This window comes from Cryptomeria japonica, chromosome 8 (genome assembly GCF_030272615.1).
Source record: "Cryptomeria japonica chromosome 8, Sugi_1.0, whole genome shotgun sequence".
Taxonomy (NCBI): Eukaryota; Viridiplantae; Streptophyta; class Pinopsida; order Cupressales; family Cupressaceae; genus Cryptomeria; species Cryptomeria japonica.
In genome coordinates, this window is record NC_081412.1 from 143,677,293 (window position 1) to 143,693,286 (window position 15,994).

A 15,994-nucleotide genomic window follows, 5' to 3' on the forward strand; every position below is an offset into this window, starting at 1 on the left:
CAGTGTCGATAATCAGGTACCTATCAATCAGGCTGCACCTCTCACTACACAGTTGGAAATATTGAAAATCACAGAAATACAACAAGATATGCCTACGACATCCTCCTTACAAATAAAGGATATGGGTTGTGGAGAGTACTCTATTGCAAATACTTTAAATGGGAAATAGTTATCTCTTTCTCCTAAGTCCTTTGGGAAACCTCACACTACAGTACAAAAGAAAGACAAAGGAAAAGAAATTGTCAGATACTCAGACTCATGCTCTTTCATTAGATGGGGAGACTTAGAGGAAGAATCCTTGAATGAAGATGTTAACCATTGGATATATAGAGAAGAAGATCATATGACAACACCCAGAATACACACAGATCAGTATGGCAATGGATTCAAAATACTCCAAAGACATGGATATGATGGTACCATAGGCCTAGGGTTACAAAAGCAAGGAAGACTGGAACCTATTGTTCCTAATGATAATCCAGGAAATCAAGGATTGGGATACAAGCATGTACAACATATCACACAAGCCAGACAACGTACCCTTGATATACTAAATCGACCAAGTAAACCACCAGATTACATATCACAAAGGAATTGGTCCACACAGGCTCTTCCATCTTCAACTCAAACAAGCAATTAGGTACCTACATCACCAAGCACAAAATCAGATGGGGAAGACATGAGACAACTTTTGCAAGAACCCACCGCGGAGTTACAAAATGATGCAGTTATTGACACAACAATACAGGCTAATATGGCAATAGATGCAGGATTACCCCCACCACCTAATTCCCACCCATGGTTATTGTCACTACTTTTACCACAAGAAACAACTCAAGCTCAACCAGACGAAACAGATGAAGAAAGATTGCAAAGGCTTATACCTGGCTTAAGAAGGGTCACTAATGCACAAAGAAGACCAGTCAATTTATAAAGGAACCAGGGATAGGAACAAGAAGAAATAAGTGATGATAGCCCATATGATAAAACATATATTGACAGTGAGACAAATTCTCATGACTACGAATTCTTATCACTCCATGATTCTAGTCCACCAAAAAGTGTAATAGTACAGAATCAAATAAGGCTTATACAAGATGAAGATACACAAAGCCAGTCAAACAATCAAGTCTTCATGTTATCCAAGTCTACTAAAGAAGGGAGTAATGATTTACCCCTAGTACATTCACACTTTATTGATTGGGGGCAAGAAGGAAAATCAATGCTAGATTGGTTTGAAAATGACGAAGCGATTTCAAAATTTTTAGGAGTCAGAAAGGGATTTCCGCAAGGTGATCATAAAGAAAGGTTTGCTATAGACCTAAATAGAATGGTGTACTTCGGAGAAGAAAGTACTTCTCAAATAGAAGATAAGGATCAAACTACCCCTAATGACTTGGGAAATCTTCCTATGGAAAGCGAAAGTTTAGCATTACTTACAGAGGAAGCAGAAGAAGTAAATATAGCAGAAGGGGAAGTTGTACATAACATCCATCTGGCAAAATCACTGAGCAAAGAAGAAAAAGACAGATTCATTCATTTTTTCAAACAATGACCTATCAAATTTGGTTGGTCCTATTTAGACATGCCGGGCTTAGATTCTGAATTAGTGTTGCATCACTTACCATTGATACTAGGAGTTAAACCTTACAAGAAAAAATTAAGAAAGATGCATCCAAGTATTGCATTGCTAGTTAAAATAGAATTACAAAAGTTGCTGGATGTAGGTTTTATCAGACCTATTGACTACGCAGAATGGATATCCAACCTAGTACCTGTGACTAAGCCCATGGGAGGCATCAGAATTTGTACGGATTTTTGAGATCTAAATAAAGCTTGCCCTAAGGATGACTTCCCACTACCTAATATTGACATGATAGTTGACCTCATAGCTGGAAATGAGATGCTATCCTTAATGGATGGTTTTTCAAGATACAACCATATTAAAATTGCACCAGAAGATCAACATAAAATGGCCTTTACCTACCCATAGGGAATGTACTACTAGAATGTGATGCCATTTGGTCTTAAAAATGTCGGGGCAACATACCAAAGAGCCATGACAACATTATTTCATGACATGATCCATAACATAATGGAAGATTACGTAGATGACATATTGGCTAAATCATAAACCAAAGAAAGTCACCTTGAAGTTCTTACATAGATATTTGATCGGTTGGAATAGTATAATGTCAGAATAAATCCAAAGAAATGTGTGTTTGGCATAACAATAGGTAAACTATTAGGGTTTATAGTATCAAACAGAGGAATTGAAATAGACCCTACTAAGGTAAAGGCAATCATTGATATGCAACCTCCATCAACACTTAAACAACTCAGAGGGTTACAAGGAAGATTGCAATCCATAAGGAGATTCATAGCACAGTTAGCAGATAAGTGTCACCCATTCCAACATTTACTCAGGAAAGGAGTTACTTTTAAATGGATGAAACAATGCCAGGAAGCTTTCCAAGCTCTAAAGGATTATCTTTTGAACACACCAGTGTTAATATCTCCTACTCCGGGACAACCTCTATTGTTATACATATCAACAACGAACTCAGCTCTAGGAGCTCTATTGGCACAACATGACAAAAATGGAAAAGAAAGAGCTATTTATTATATAAGTAGGACTCTGATCGACTATGAGCTTAATTATACCCCCATAGAGAGAGTATGCTTAGCAGTAATCTTTGCATCCCAAAAGCTCAAACACTACATGTTGAGTCATAAGGTACAACTCATTGCATGATTTGACCCACTCAAATACCTATTAAGCAGAGCGACATTGACCGGGCGATTGGCTAAGTGGGTTATGATCTTGAGCAAGTTTGATATAGAATACATAGACAGAAAAGCTATCAAAGGACAAATCGTAGCAGATCAATTAGCAGAGGCTCCTATAAAAGATAGTCACCCATTGCTGATAGACTTTCCAGACGAATCCGTGTTTACACTAACTACCCCAGTAATGTGGAAGTTATACTTTGATGGGTCATATACAAATCATGGATCTGGAGCAGGTATTCTCTTCATTACTCGTCAAGGGGATATTATACCCAAGTCACTTAGGATCAATTTCCCATGCACCAATAATATGGCAGAATATGAAGCTCTCCTCATAGGGCTTCATACATCGATGCAATGGAAAATACAAGAGTTACAGGTCTATGGTGTTTTGTAGTTAATTGTAAACCAGGTCAATGATGATTACAATATGAAGGATGAAAAAATCATGCCTTATAAAAAGTTGGTCGAAGATTACAAGGAGTATTTTAGCAAAATTACCTTCGAACAAATCCCCAGAATACAAAACAAGGCAGCAGATGCAATGGCGACCGTAGGATCTCTTCTGAATATGCCTGCTAATGAAACTCAATTTGAGTTTATCATAGAACAGTTAATGCTACCTACATATGAGACTCCCTTATCAGACTATGTATGTGCAATTATGGGTCCATAATCACCTTGGTACAATGAAATATACACTTATTTGCATACCCAATACATGTCACCAGATCTGTCCTGAAATCAAAAGAAGACCTTTATTCATTAGGTATTTAGATACACCATTATAGCTGATACTCTATATAGAAAGGGTTTCAATGGTACTCTTCTCCGATGTCTGGATGAGAATGAAGCACACCTTGCTTTAAAAGAAGTCCATGATGGAATTTGTGGGGCTCACCAAAGTGGTTTGCCATTATCAAAGAAACTGCTGAGAACAGGGTATTACTGGCCAACCATAGAAAAAGATGCTTATAGCTATGTACAAAAGTGTAAACAATGCCAAATGCATGGAGACCAATTCATGCACCAACACAAGATCTTCAACCCATCACATCACCATGGCCATTTTCACAATGGGGATTAGATCTAGTAGGTAAAATCAACCCTACTTCATCCAACGGGCACAAGTTTATCTTGACAACCACTGAATACTTTACAAAATGGGTTGAGGCGATTCATTTAACATACACCATTGGAAAGAAGATAGCAAAATTCATGCTCAACTACATTATATGTAGATACGGAATTCCAATGTGCTTTGTTATAGATAACGGGCATCCATTTAAAAACCAGGAAGTGAAAGAGTTGTGTGACAAATTCTACATACAATAGAGATTTGCCACACCATATTATCCACAAAGTAATGGGCAAGCAGAGGCTACAAATAAAACAATATTGAAAATTCTTAAGAAAGTAGTTACTGACACAGGATGAGACTGGCATCTCCAGTTGAATCCTGCTCTTTGGGCATACAGAACAGGAGTACGCACACCTACAGGAGCAACACCATATTCCTTGGTCTATGGTATAGAAGTGATACTCCCCATTGAAGTAGAAATATCATCCCTAAGAGTATCCTTATAGAACATTATATCAGAAGAAGACTACAGGGTAGCAAGGTTGCAAGAACTAGAGACCCTTCATGAAAAATGACAAACAACATTCAATCATTTACAAGGATATCAAAATAGACTGAGATGAAGTTACAATAAAAGGGTCCACCCATGAACCTTTCAAGTGGGAGATCTAGTCCTTAAAGAGAATCAAAGGAACTTAGCAGAATGAGAAAGGCCAGGGAAATTCGAACCTAATTGGCTAGGTCCTTTCATTATAACAAGGGTCATAGGTAATGGTGCCTATCATTTGGCTACCATGGAGGGAGATCCAATCTTAGACCCTATGAACAACATGCACCTTAAGTGATATTATACCTAAAGGGCTATATAGTTTACATTTTGCTTTCTGCATCACATATCATATCATTTAAAACACTGCATAACATGTAGTTTCCTTTTTAGACGTATTGCATTCTTAAAATTCTGCATTCTTTTATAGAAGCATCAAATAAAACAAGGCAACTGTTCAAGTTTATCATTCATTGACTTCTAAAGAAAACGAGGGTCATCGCCTTTCTTAGATATTCGGACATGAAGTCTTTGGGGTTCTAAAGTCATTCATTCTCAACATTACCCTGGGATGATGCTTTACTTATGGTTGGGTAGTGATTTCATTATTTGAGACTTGTTAACCCACAATCTATCAATTGCTATACCTCAAACACAATAAATCTCTAATTCATTCTAGACACCTAGTTGATCATATGACTAGTGAAAAATCTAAAATTCTACTTCAGCGCAACTGTAATTGTCACACCCAAGTAGGTTTCATTACTTACAAGTCAAGGCAAGAAAATAAAAATAAAAAGAGCAATGCCAAATATCCATCTAAAGGCAAAAAGAGAAATGATATATAACTGAAATATCATGTATACAAATGCGATAAAAACCTTGACTATGGGAACATATAAGTAACTCCATCAGGGCTATGAACGCCTATTGGCAATGGAGCAATATTTGAGAAATTATAGTCTATAACCTCGTTGGAGCTCTCAAGGCTTGCTGGCAGTGAGGCTCTATTCGGGATGCTTTTGAAGTTAGAAAAATCATGTAGCTAGTCATATAGGATGCTAAGGATCTTTAGTGAACACAAGAGCGATAATTAATGCATCTGCACACGCATGGGCAAACGAAGATCAAAGTTTCAAGAACCAATGGGGAAGTTTTCCATGTCTCCATTTCTAAATCCTAGTCACTAAGTGTGTTGAGATGAATGTTCTGAAGGGCCTTAGAGATCAATTGACCACTTATCTATGAAATGTTTTGCACCTCCATTTCAATTGGTGTATTCAAAATGCAAAAACAACCACAATCAACCTTGTTCGAATAGGAAATGCATCTTCATCCTGCATGTTGCATTCACATAGGTCATGTTAAAAATTCATTTGTCTCCATAGGCATTCTACAGATCATCATGTCATACAGGTCTACACACTGGGGGCATAACTGAAAAAATCCAAAAAATTGGATAAAGTCTTGAAAAAATCCTAAAAATTAGTTAAAGTCCTGAAAAAATCCTAAAAAATAGTTAACGTCCTGAAAAAATCCAAAAAATCGTATAAAGTCTTGAAAAAATTCAAAAACAATTGAAAAACTCAAAATTCAAAAACAATTGAAAAACTCAAAATTCAAAAACATTGGAAAACTCAAAATTCAAAAACATTGGAAAACTCAAAACCCAAAAACATTGAAAATCATGAAATACCAAAAACATCCATATAAAGTCCTAAAAAAATCATCCAAAAACATCCATATACGATCCTAAAAAAATCAACCAAAAACATTCAAATATCGATCTACATAATCCAAAAACATCGAAAAAGCTCTTGGAAAAGAACTAAAAATAAAAAATCAATCAATCAAAAACTTGCAATAAGATGTCTTGTGAGAAACAAATACCCTAGCATATATCCAGCAAACACTTCGCACAAAGTTAACAAAGGATATGACTATCTAGTCAAACATCTGGAATCAACTGATCAAACTGTCTTATCAATTGTATCATATCCATATCAACGTGATCATTATCTTGTCTTAAATAGAAGAGGATACACTCAAAATCAGATAGGTTAGTCTTAAACGGGGTCCGCAACTTTCTAAGATCAGACATTATCAACCATCACATCAAACAACTGAGAACGAAGGCACAAGGTCAGTATAGCTGCTGAATTTTGTCCGGGTCAGTCTTTATCTTTTTATCATTTGGTGATAGATATTGTTTCTATGCTACTCAAGGATGTCCACAAGTGACTAGAGGAGCTGTGATGAGCATTATATTTTTCTTTGTTTGCTGTTTGTGGTGTGAACCGATGAAATTCTAGGGAAATTTCTCTAGTGGGTGTCTGTGATAAGAGCCTTCACATCAAAGTGAAATCGCCACACATACCTCGACCCCTAACGTAATTCCCAGAATGGAGGGTTCACTCCTTGTCTGCTACGTGTTTGTTTCTACAACGAGATATCTTTGCATCTTGGTTCCTTATACCTTGATGTGCTAAGGTTTCATTTCTCAAATAATAAGGCTTAGTGATGAGTATATATTGACACAGTAAAATATGTGACACAGGTTTGTGATTCATTCAATTTCATTATCATCTTCATCTCATTTGCTTATTGATAGTTTGTTGGTTTCTCATCTCCTATCTAAATCACATTCTTTCTAACATTCTTTCTATCATCAATTTTTCTCTCTACCATCTGACTAACATTTCTTCAAGGAGTATCTGAGTTAAAATTGATTCAACCATTATCATACAAAAATACATTCATTATAGGTTCATTTGGATTCATTATAGGTTCATTTTCATTCATTATAGGTTCATTTAGGTTCATTTTCATTCATTATAGGTTCATTTGCATTCATTATAGGTTCATTTGCATTCATTATGGGTTCATTTACATTCATTATTGCATTCATTTAGATCATCATTACTACATGCATGTATTACCATTGCATTTTAGAATCATATAGAACTCAAATAGATATGCATCATACAACTCATAAGCCCGAAGGCTTAGATAACATGATCAACCAACACTGCCTCTATCAGTAGGTGGATCCTATCCACTAGATCCTACCCTAGGATGTCGAGGTGGTCCCATAACACCACCATTGGTAGTCTGCCGTGAAGTAGATCTACTCGATCTCCTCCCCATGAATTCACTGAAGCTAGGCTCTCTCTGACCCTCAAGGATGGCTCTCTCATATGCCTGTCTATAATAAATAGCCTCCTGCATAGTAGTGAAATATCTCTCTCCCTGGTCGTGCGCATCTGTACCTGCTCTAAAAAGATGATCAAAGGCATCCATAGTGATCTGACATCATCGCACTGCCTCATCTCTCTCCTGCTGAAGACGCACTCACTCTGCCTCTAGGACACCATAATCTGCATGGTAGGTCTCTCACTCGATATCTCATCTAGCGACCTCATCCTCCAAACTCTACACCCGCGCTCTAAGAGTCTGCAACTCATCCTCATCACCAACCACTCCTATCCCACCCTCTGCGCTAGGCACATCCTCCAACTCTGGCATATCTTCATCATCATCCCCACCATTGCTACTCGATGACTCTAAAGAATCATCGCTGTCATCACTACTAATAGACTCAATGTCTCCACCAATATCTATATCCTCCACCACCTCAACCCTCATCTCCACTGTCTCCACCATCTCCTCCACCTCCCCCATCTCCACCACCTCCTCCCCCATCCCCATCATGTCCACCGACTCTCTACCCTGCGTCTATCCTCAACCGCTATCTCGGATAGGGAATTTGCTATGCTGTAATAGGAATAGTAGGATCGGTCAAAGGCACTAGCCTGTGCCTAGCAAACCATGTATCATACTCCACTGTCATCCCTGGATCTGCTCCACCCCTAACCCAACCCCAGAGTAATGGCTGCAATGAATCAAACTCAGCAGAGGCAACATGTGGCTGAATACACACACCCCAATCAGATACCTCTTGTGAAACACGAGCAAAATATGTAGTAACCACAGGTGTCACCTATACCTCATCGAACTGTCTGAGAACTCTCCCAGGAAGATACATCTCTATGATCTGCTGAGTCTCAAAGGTCCTCCCAATGAGATATCTCTGCTGTTGGTAGAACGACAAGTGCACTACATCATCAGGCCAACTGGGGAAATCTAAGTAAGGTCTCCAAATAAAATGCTACAATATATCAAACTGATGTCTCCAGTACAAGGTGTTCCCCAAACCCCTTTGTCTAATACTTGCTATATACCTGAAAGCATAAGGCTCACCTGGCTGCAAGTCTACATGAATGACAGGTCTAGATATAGAAATGTGTTCCCATGCCCATGTCTGAAGCAAAGTAACACCACAACTGATAGAAATGTATCACAGATACACAATACCATGCATCTGATAATACAACATGGCAAGTAGACAAGGACCCCAAGCATACAATCGACGATGCATAATTATATCATGAAGCACTCTGCCTCATCCAACGGGAAACCCATGACCTCGTCTGTTAGGTATCAGTAAACCACTGACAATACCACATAGTACAATGGTCAGGTCATCATAATCTAATTGGGCCCAAGGGATCTCATAATGACCATTGATATGCAAATCTTGAATCTCACACTCAAAAAGTGCACATAGTCCGGCAATGCCATCATCATGGTCATATACAACTCTCTCACCATGAATGGGAATACGTAATATATGCCATACATCCTCTAAGTTAATGGATGCCTCACCAGTCGGAAGATGAAACGAACAAGTTTCAGAGTGTCACCGCTCTACCAAAGCTGTAATCATGGCCCTGTTGGCCATAATCTCTGGCAAATGCAAAACATGGTATAGACCAAGTTGATGGATATTCTCGATCTCATCATCTTGTAAGTCAGCTCAAAGATCAAGACCACTGGGTCTACTCTGGTGATAGTATAACACTCCAATATTCTCCTGCAATGAGAAAATGATCATAAAATCAGATAACGGATCCAAATAAACTTAAAATATTTTCAAATGCATGACAAAACTTACATTGACAACGAATGCGTAACAGTTATGACTTATGCGGTACAAATATGGCTCTTGCATGACACACTGAGTGCATGCATGACAAATAACACTTATGCATAATGATATACATGAATGGGGCATGATACAGCTAATGCGTGACACTTACGACGCATGCGTAACATTTACAGCGAATGTGGTACACTAAGCACTAATGCGTGAAAGTCGACAAGTGATTGCGTAATGCAGAGCAAAAAGTGATCATGGAAATGTTTTGGAAAAATGACATAAAAATAGGAAAAAATCAGGGAAAAGCAATGAAAAATACCATCCCGCCAGTCCTCAGAGGTCTCTGAAATGAACGTACTCGGTCCAACAAGTGCAATCACACTCTATAACCAGCCATGATGATCAAATACTCAGAAACAGGCATAGAAATTGCAAAGAAAACAAGGAATTGTCAAATCATAAATGAACAAATGACATCCTAGAATTCTCTATTTATAGCTCAAAAATTAGGGTTTTCTAACACCTTGGCGCCCGTGGTCCCCTCTGGCTTCAAACAACTTGTAGCCTACTCAAACAATCTCGAAATGACACGAAATTTCACACGCTTGCTCTTTACACTGGTATCGAAAACATGGTCTCAATTTTTGAATTTTTCGACCACCTTTTTTGAGGGGGCATATTTACACTACATAGTAATACCAAGGCATACTGGGGTAGAATTTTTTTCGTTTTCTTTGAAACAATATCGTTCCGACTTTGTCTCAAAGAGGGGCAAATGTAGACACCTAAAAATGTCTCATTGATCATGTACTAACTATTCCTCTAATTGATTAAATGATTCTTTAATTATTTAATTAAGTTAATTAACTATTTCTTCTAATTTCATATTTCTTCATAATCTTACTAATTATTCTATTTTCCTATTCTATCATCATTTAATCATTTTAATCATTTTCTAAATATTAATTAAATATTTATTATTTAATTAATTCTGATTAATTCCCCAATTTAAATAATCTTTATTATTTAAATAAATTACTAATTAATTCTCAATTTCTATCTCCAATCATCTAATCATTCAACCATCTTCTAAATATTAATTAAATATTCATTATTTAATTAATTGTGATTTAATCCTTTAAATTAAATAATCTTTATTATTTAATTAAATTCCATTTCTAAATAATTAAATAGTTTCTTTAAATTATTTAATTAACTAATTAATTCTTCCATTTTCAAATCCCCAAATTCTAATTTCATTTAATTTCATATTCTTCTAATTTCTTCCAAATTCAATTACATGTGCATGATTTCAAAAACCAAATTGAAAATCAAAGTCAAGTTCTAAATATATTCAAATGCTAAATTCAATTAATAAATTCAATTATTTGAATAATATGTCATGCAAAGATTAAATTAATAATCTAAATCTAAATGCAAGCACATGCTAAATTAATTAATTCAAACAATTAATTAATTAAATCATTTATCTCTTCAACTTTTATTTCCATCTTTCAGTTAGCTTTTTCTAAATTAAGCTCTCTGTGTCATCTTCTTTATTTCTACCAATCATTCTTTTTCTTCCTTCAGTCAACTTTTTCTCAATTATTTGACTCAAATAATCTATTCAATCTATTGAGTTGCAGTCCTACAATCAACAGTTCAACTATCAATTTTCATTTGAGCTCACCTTAGTTCACACCTCTTGATCATTTTGTTCCACCTTTCAATCAATCTTCTCCAATTTTCTATAAATTGAGCATCCAATCTCCATTTTCAACAATCACGAACTTCCAATTTTTGTGTCACTTGTAGGTTACCAATGCAATATCTGAGAGCCATCATACCACGAAGAGGAGAAGAGCAATGGAAGCGATATGCCATCTTGGGATAGGGAGTTTTATTGAATGATTTTAATTCCTATTTCTTAAATTGCATTATTTCATTGGTTTTATGTTTAAATGTTTTAGATAGTTAAGGATTTCGTGATTGTCCTTATTTCCTATTTAGTAATGGTATCTTTGAGCATAGCACAAAAATCATTTGCTAATTATTGAAAATAAGTAATAGAATAGGAAGACAAAGAGCAATACCATTGTAAATCCCTATCTCTTAGTGTTCTAGTAAATAATTTGGCAATTAATCTTTGATCATGAGCAAATTTAGTACACAAGGTTTAGAATGTTTTGGCATGTGTTAAAGAATCACCTTTTTCATTATAGAGTTCCAATTGAGGGACTTCAACGTGTTTAGGAGGAATAGCTCTAACAATATAAAGAGAAAGTGGGCTTGCAACATCAAATGTGGGCACACCAAACTTAGATTGACTCATAGAAGAAATTTGTTGTTGCAATGATGACACATTTTGGGCAAGGCTATTAATGGTTGCTTCGGTTGAAGAATTTATGTTAGACATGTTTGATTGAGAAGGTGGTGTGATGTTATTGAAAGAAGGCATTGATTGAGAATAGGATGGTGGAACACTATGGTAAGTAGGCATAGGCAATGATTGAGTAGGAAATGGGACACTTAAAGGAGGGATAGAATGATTGGATGAATTTCCCCCTTGTGTCACATTGATTGATTGAGAGACAATAGAAAAACTCATTGAAGGCATAGATAAAGATGGAGGATTGTTTGAGGAAAAGGGATTGCCCCAATGACTAATGGTTGTAGGCATGACATTTTGAGTTTATGTAGCCATGATGTTTGAAGTGAAAGTAGGAATGATAGTCATTGGAGTGGTCAAACGAATAGAATTATTGATTTGTGTAGGAGGTTACGAATAACCTAACGTCTCAACATAAATATTTATAGGTATAACATTAGAATCAATAATATGAGAAATACCACACAATATATCAATTCCATTCTTATCACTTTGAATCATTTGTTTTAGACCTTCAATTAATGGAAGAGCTTCACTATTGGGATATTCTTGGGACATCCATTGTTGGATGTTGTCGAATTGATTATCCAATTTTGAAAGTTGATCTATAGAAACTCTAGTCAAAGCTTCTTCTTTGTCATTGGAATCATCATTTGGGTAGATAGGGAGGTTATTAGGATGGGAAGAATTAGCATTATCCTCATTGAAGAAGTCACCCAAATTAGGCTCCATCTCTTTGAGAATTAAACCTTGGGAATCCTTAATTCTAATGCTTCATTTAATGGGGATAGTATAGGTAGGACTAGTAGTTGTAGAACTCATGCATTAAAGGGAAAATTTAAATTTTGAATTTGATTTTTTAATGTTGGGGACAAAGTTTGCAGAATTGAATAATGCAATATGATGATTAGACAATTTGAACTTTTTGGAAAGAAGAAATGACACAATTTTTGAGAAATTTTATGATAAAGAGAGATTGAAATTTAAAATTAGGGCCAATGGGATACCACTTAATTAAAGACAAAATTAAGGTTTTAAAATTAGGACAAATTATAATTAACCACTTAATTTTAAATGTTTTCTTGAAACTTGTAATGTTGAAATTGGGAAATATTTTTTATTTTAGAGGAATCAAAATTCGACAAAATCAACCAATTTTCTAGATTTAAGCAATTAAATACAATCATAACAGTCTCCCAAAATTTTGGAAAAAAGTTGAGGACCAAGTTGAAAGTGTACCTATTCTGCCCAACTTTTTCAAATATTTTCAAGGATGGAAGCTACACTGATTTTAGAGATAACCCCAAAAAATTGGATGATTTTATGAACTTTAGATAGGCAAAATTGACGTTTGAATATCAAAATAGGACCCTATTAGGGTTTTGAAAAATATGAGAAATTGAATTGAAAAATTGAAAAAGTTCAAACATAATGGATAGGGTCACCTTGAATAATATTTAAAAAATTAAAATTGATTGAAATTTGCACAAAATCCAAGTAAATTTTAAAATTAGGGTTTTAGGGCCTAACCACTGAATTTTGAAATTTTGATTTTTGGGGAAGGAAACTGAAAATTTGAATTTTAGGCAAGAAGAAAAGTCCGGAAATAGTCCTAAATTTGAAAGTTAAATGTGAATCCAATGTTTGCACAAATTTAAGTTGATTTTTTAAGATTAAGGTTTTGACAATTAACCACTTAGTTTTATAAATTTGATTTACAAATTGAACAAGACAATGAAAGAATTGAATTTGACAAGCAAAGTAATTTTCTGATCTAAGACAATAGATAGCAATTTTTGCAAAACACAAGTTCAATTTTAACAACTAAGGTTGTGAATGAATTAACCACTAAGTTTTGTAAGGACATTAAACTTAAAAATATGCAATAATTTTTAAGGTAAACCATGTAAGATGCCAGGTTCACCAAAATGTAATGTGGTGAAAATTGATGAGAGGAGATCAATTGGAAAGATTTAACCTCTTCAAGAAAGGAGTGAAAGTTTCACAAAGGATTCCCTTCAACTTCTCATGCACATTACATTTAAAAGAGGGGGTTGAATTCACTAGATCCAATCTCATTGGAAAGAGATTGAATGCTAAGTGAATTATAGGGAATTCACAATAAATTTGGAAAGTAAAGTAACCCTCTTTTAAAATAGACAAGTTGAATTAAGCGAATTGAGACTAAGTTTAAAGATGATAAAGAAATGATTATATCTTGAGATAGAGATGCATGATGAAGTTGTGCACCTGGAATTAGCAGTAAGATGTCGAGATGAAGCTTGTTGGTTTTGGAAATAAGCCACACCCAGACCGATGATGGATTGGTCCAAGAGGGGACAATAGCTCAGTGGTAGAGCACTTCAGTAGCATATGGAAGGTCCTAAGTATGAGTCCTAACTGGTCCATTCTCAACATGGTATCAAAGCCAGGTCCAGGATAGGAGCCCCAAGCATGCAAGAGGTATGGCTTAAGGGGGGGTGTTGGTTTTGGAAATAAGCCACACTCATACCAACGATGGAATAGTCCAAGAGGGGCTAGTAGCTCAGTGGTAGAGCATTCCAACATCGTATGGAAGGTCCTAGGTTCGAGTCCTAGCTGGTCCATGTCTCAAAAAAGCTCCCCTACAAATTTGAGGAAAAGTTATCTAGATCGGGTTGAAAGTGTACTTAGTCCTTCGAAAAGTTTGTGCGTCAGAAAGGGTTTTTCCATCTCTGAAAAATGGAGTCTAATCCTGTAATTACAGCTACACACCTGCAACCTACAAGCATAAAAGAGAGAAAATATTATTGGGATTGGGGTTTTCCTTTAGGTCAAACCCCATTTTGGAATTAACCAAGTGACTGAAAATACTTGCAAGTACATGAAAGGAAATGTCTGAAGTAAAGTTCACCTCAAGAGAGGATGCAATTGAAATGTTGATAGAATTGGTTGAAAGGATATGTAGAGTAGAATGTCTTGAATGTTGGTAGAGATCTCCTCTTCAATGGTTGAATCCTTGACTTCAATGAAACACATAGCCTTGAAAAGAGACTTGGAATGCTCAATGCTTGAATGTGCTTTATGATCAACTTGTTGTCGCTTATCATCGCTTTGCTCATGAACTTAATTTTCTCTCATTGAACTTCACTTCCGAACATATGCAGATGGGAGGGGAAATTCTCCTTATATATTTGCCAATTAGGGTTTTTAAAACTAATTTTCTATCTTAGGCCGAAATAGGAAAACTTTTTTCCACTCACAATTGACAAGCCCAATGCAGGATTAGATCAAGGGAGGCCCAAAATAGGGTAGGGACAATGGCGCCACACCCCTATCCTACCCTAATTTAGGACAAGCAGTGATAGAAAGCAGTGCGAGTCAACAAAAAATACAAGTTTCTGATGTTTTGAGCATGCCTCGAGTCTCCAATCAAGCTTAGGGATTCATCCGCCAATGCGAAGACCTGAATGCGGTCAAAAATTGCAAGGTCATAATTTTATGACACTGCACAAACTTCAACAACCAACAACATGGACATATCGAGCCAAAAAAATACATCACAACCAACAACTCAACAACATTCCATCAGCAAACCTTGCACAAGAGTAACATGACATGGTGAATATGCTCCATGACTTGCAAGTGAGACATCAAAAGAAAAGCTATTCCTTTGAGAATATACATCCTTATCCCTTTGACAAATCTATCATTATGATACCTTTTCCACAAAATTTTATAATCCCCATGTTTGACAAATATAAAGGAAAAGGTGATCCTAAGGAAGATGACAAATAATTATAAATAGAATACCAAGAAGTCTCCAATAGTGATGTATACCTAAGGATTATTTCCAAGAAGCTTAGGAGGCCAAGCATTAGAATGGTTTATCTATCTTCCATGTGGCTCTATTCCCACCTTCAATGACTTAGTTGAAAAAATAGTTGCACACTTTTCATACAACATTGAACATGAAATATCCATGACAGACTTGTGCGACACTATACAACAAAATGTCACGTCCCTTTTTCCAAAAACAACATTTCCTAAATATAGTAAGTCCCCATTGGCCAAAAATAGTAAATCGACTATGTCAAGATACAATGGGAAAGATTATTTATTTAATATTTATAAAGTCCCAATGCAATTTACCTCATTTGGAAAAAAAATATTAAATTTATTATTATGGAGCTAACTCGAAAGATATTA

At 35.8% G+C, this 15,994-nt stretch overlaps 1 non-coding gene across 1 annotated transcript; it reads left to right on the forward strand.

Moving 5' to 3' along the window:
• Positions 1 to 14,340: 14,340 nt before the first annotated feature.
• TRNAD-AUC (transfer RNA aspartic acid (anticodon AUC)) lies at positions 14,341 to 14,412 on the forward strand. Its single transcript has one exon. It is a non-coding gene; the product is annotated as a tRNA-Asp (tRNA).
• The last annotated feature ends 1,582 nt before the right edge of the window (positions 14,413 to 15,994 follow it).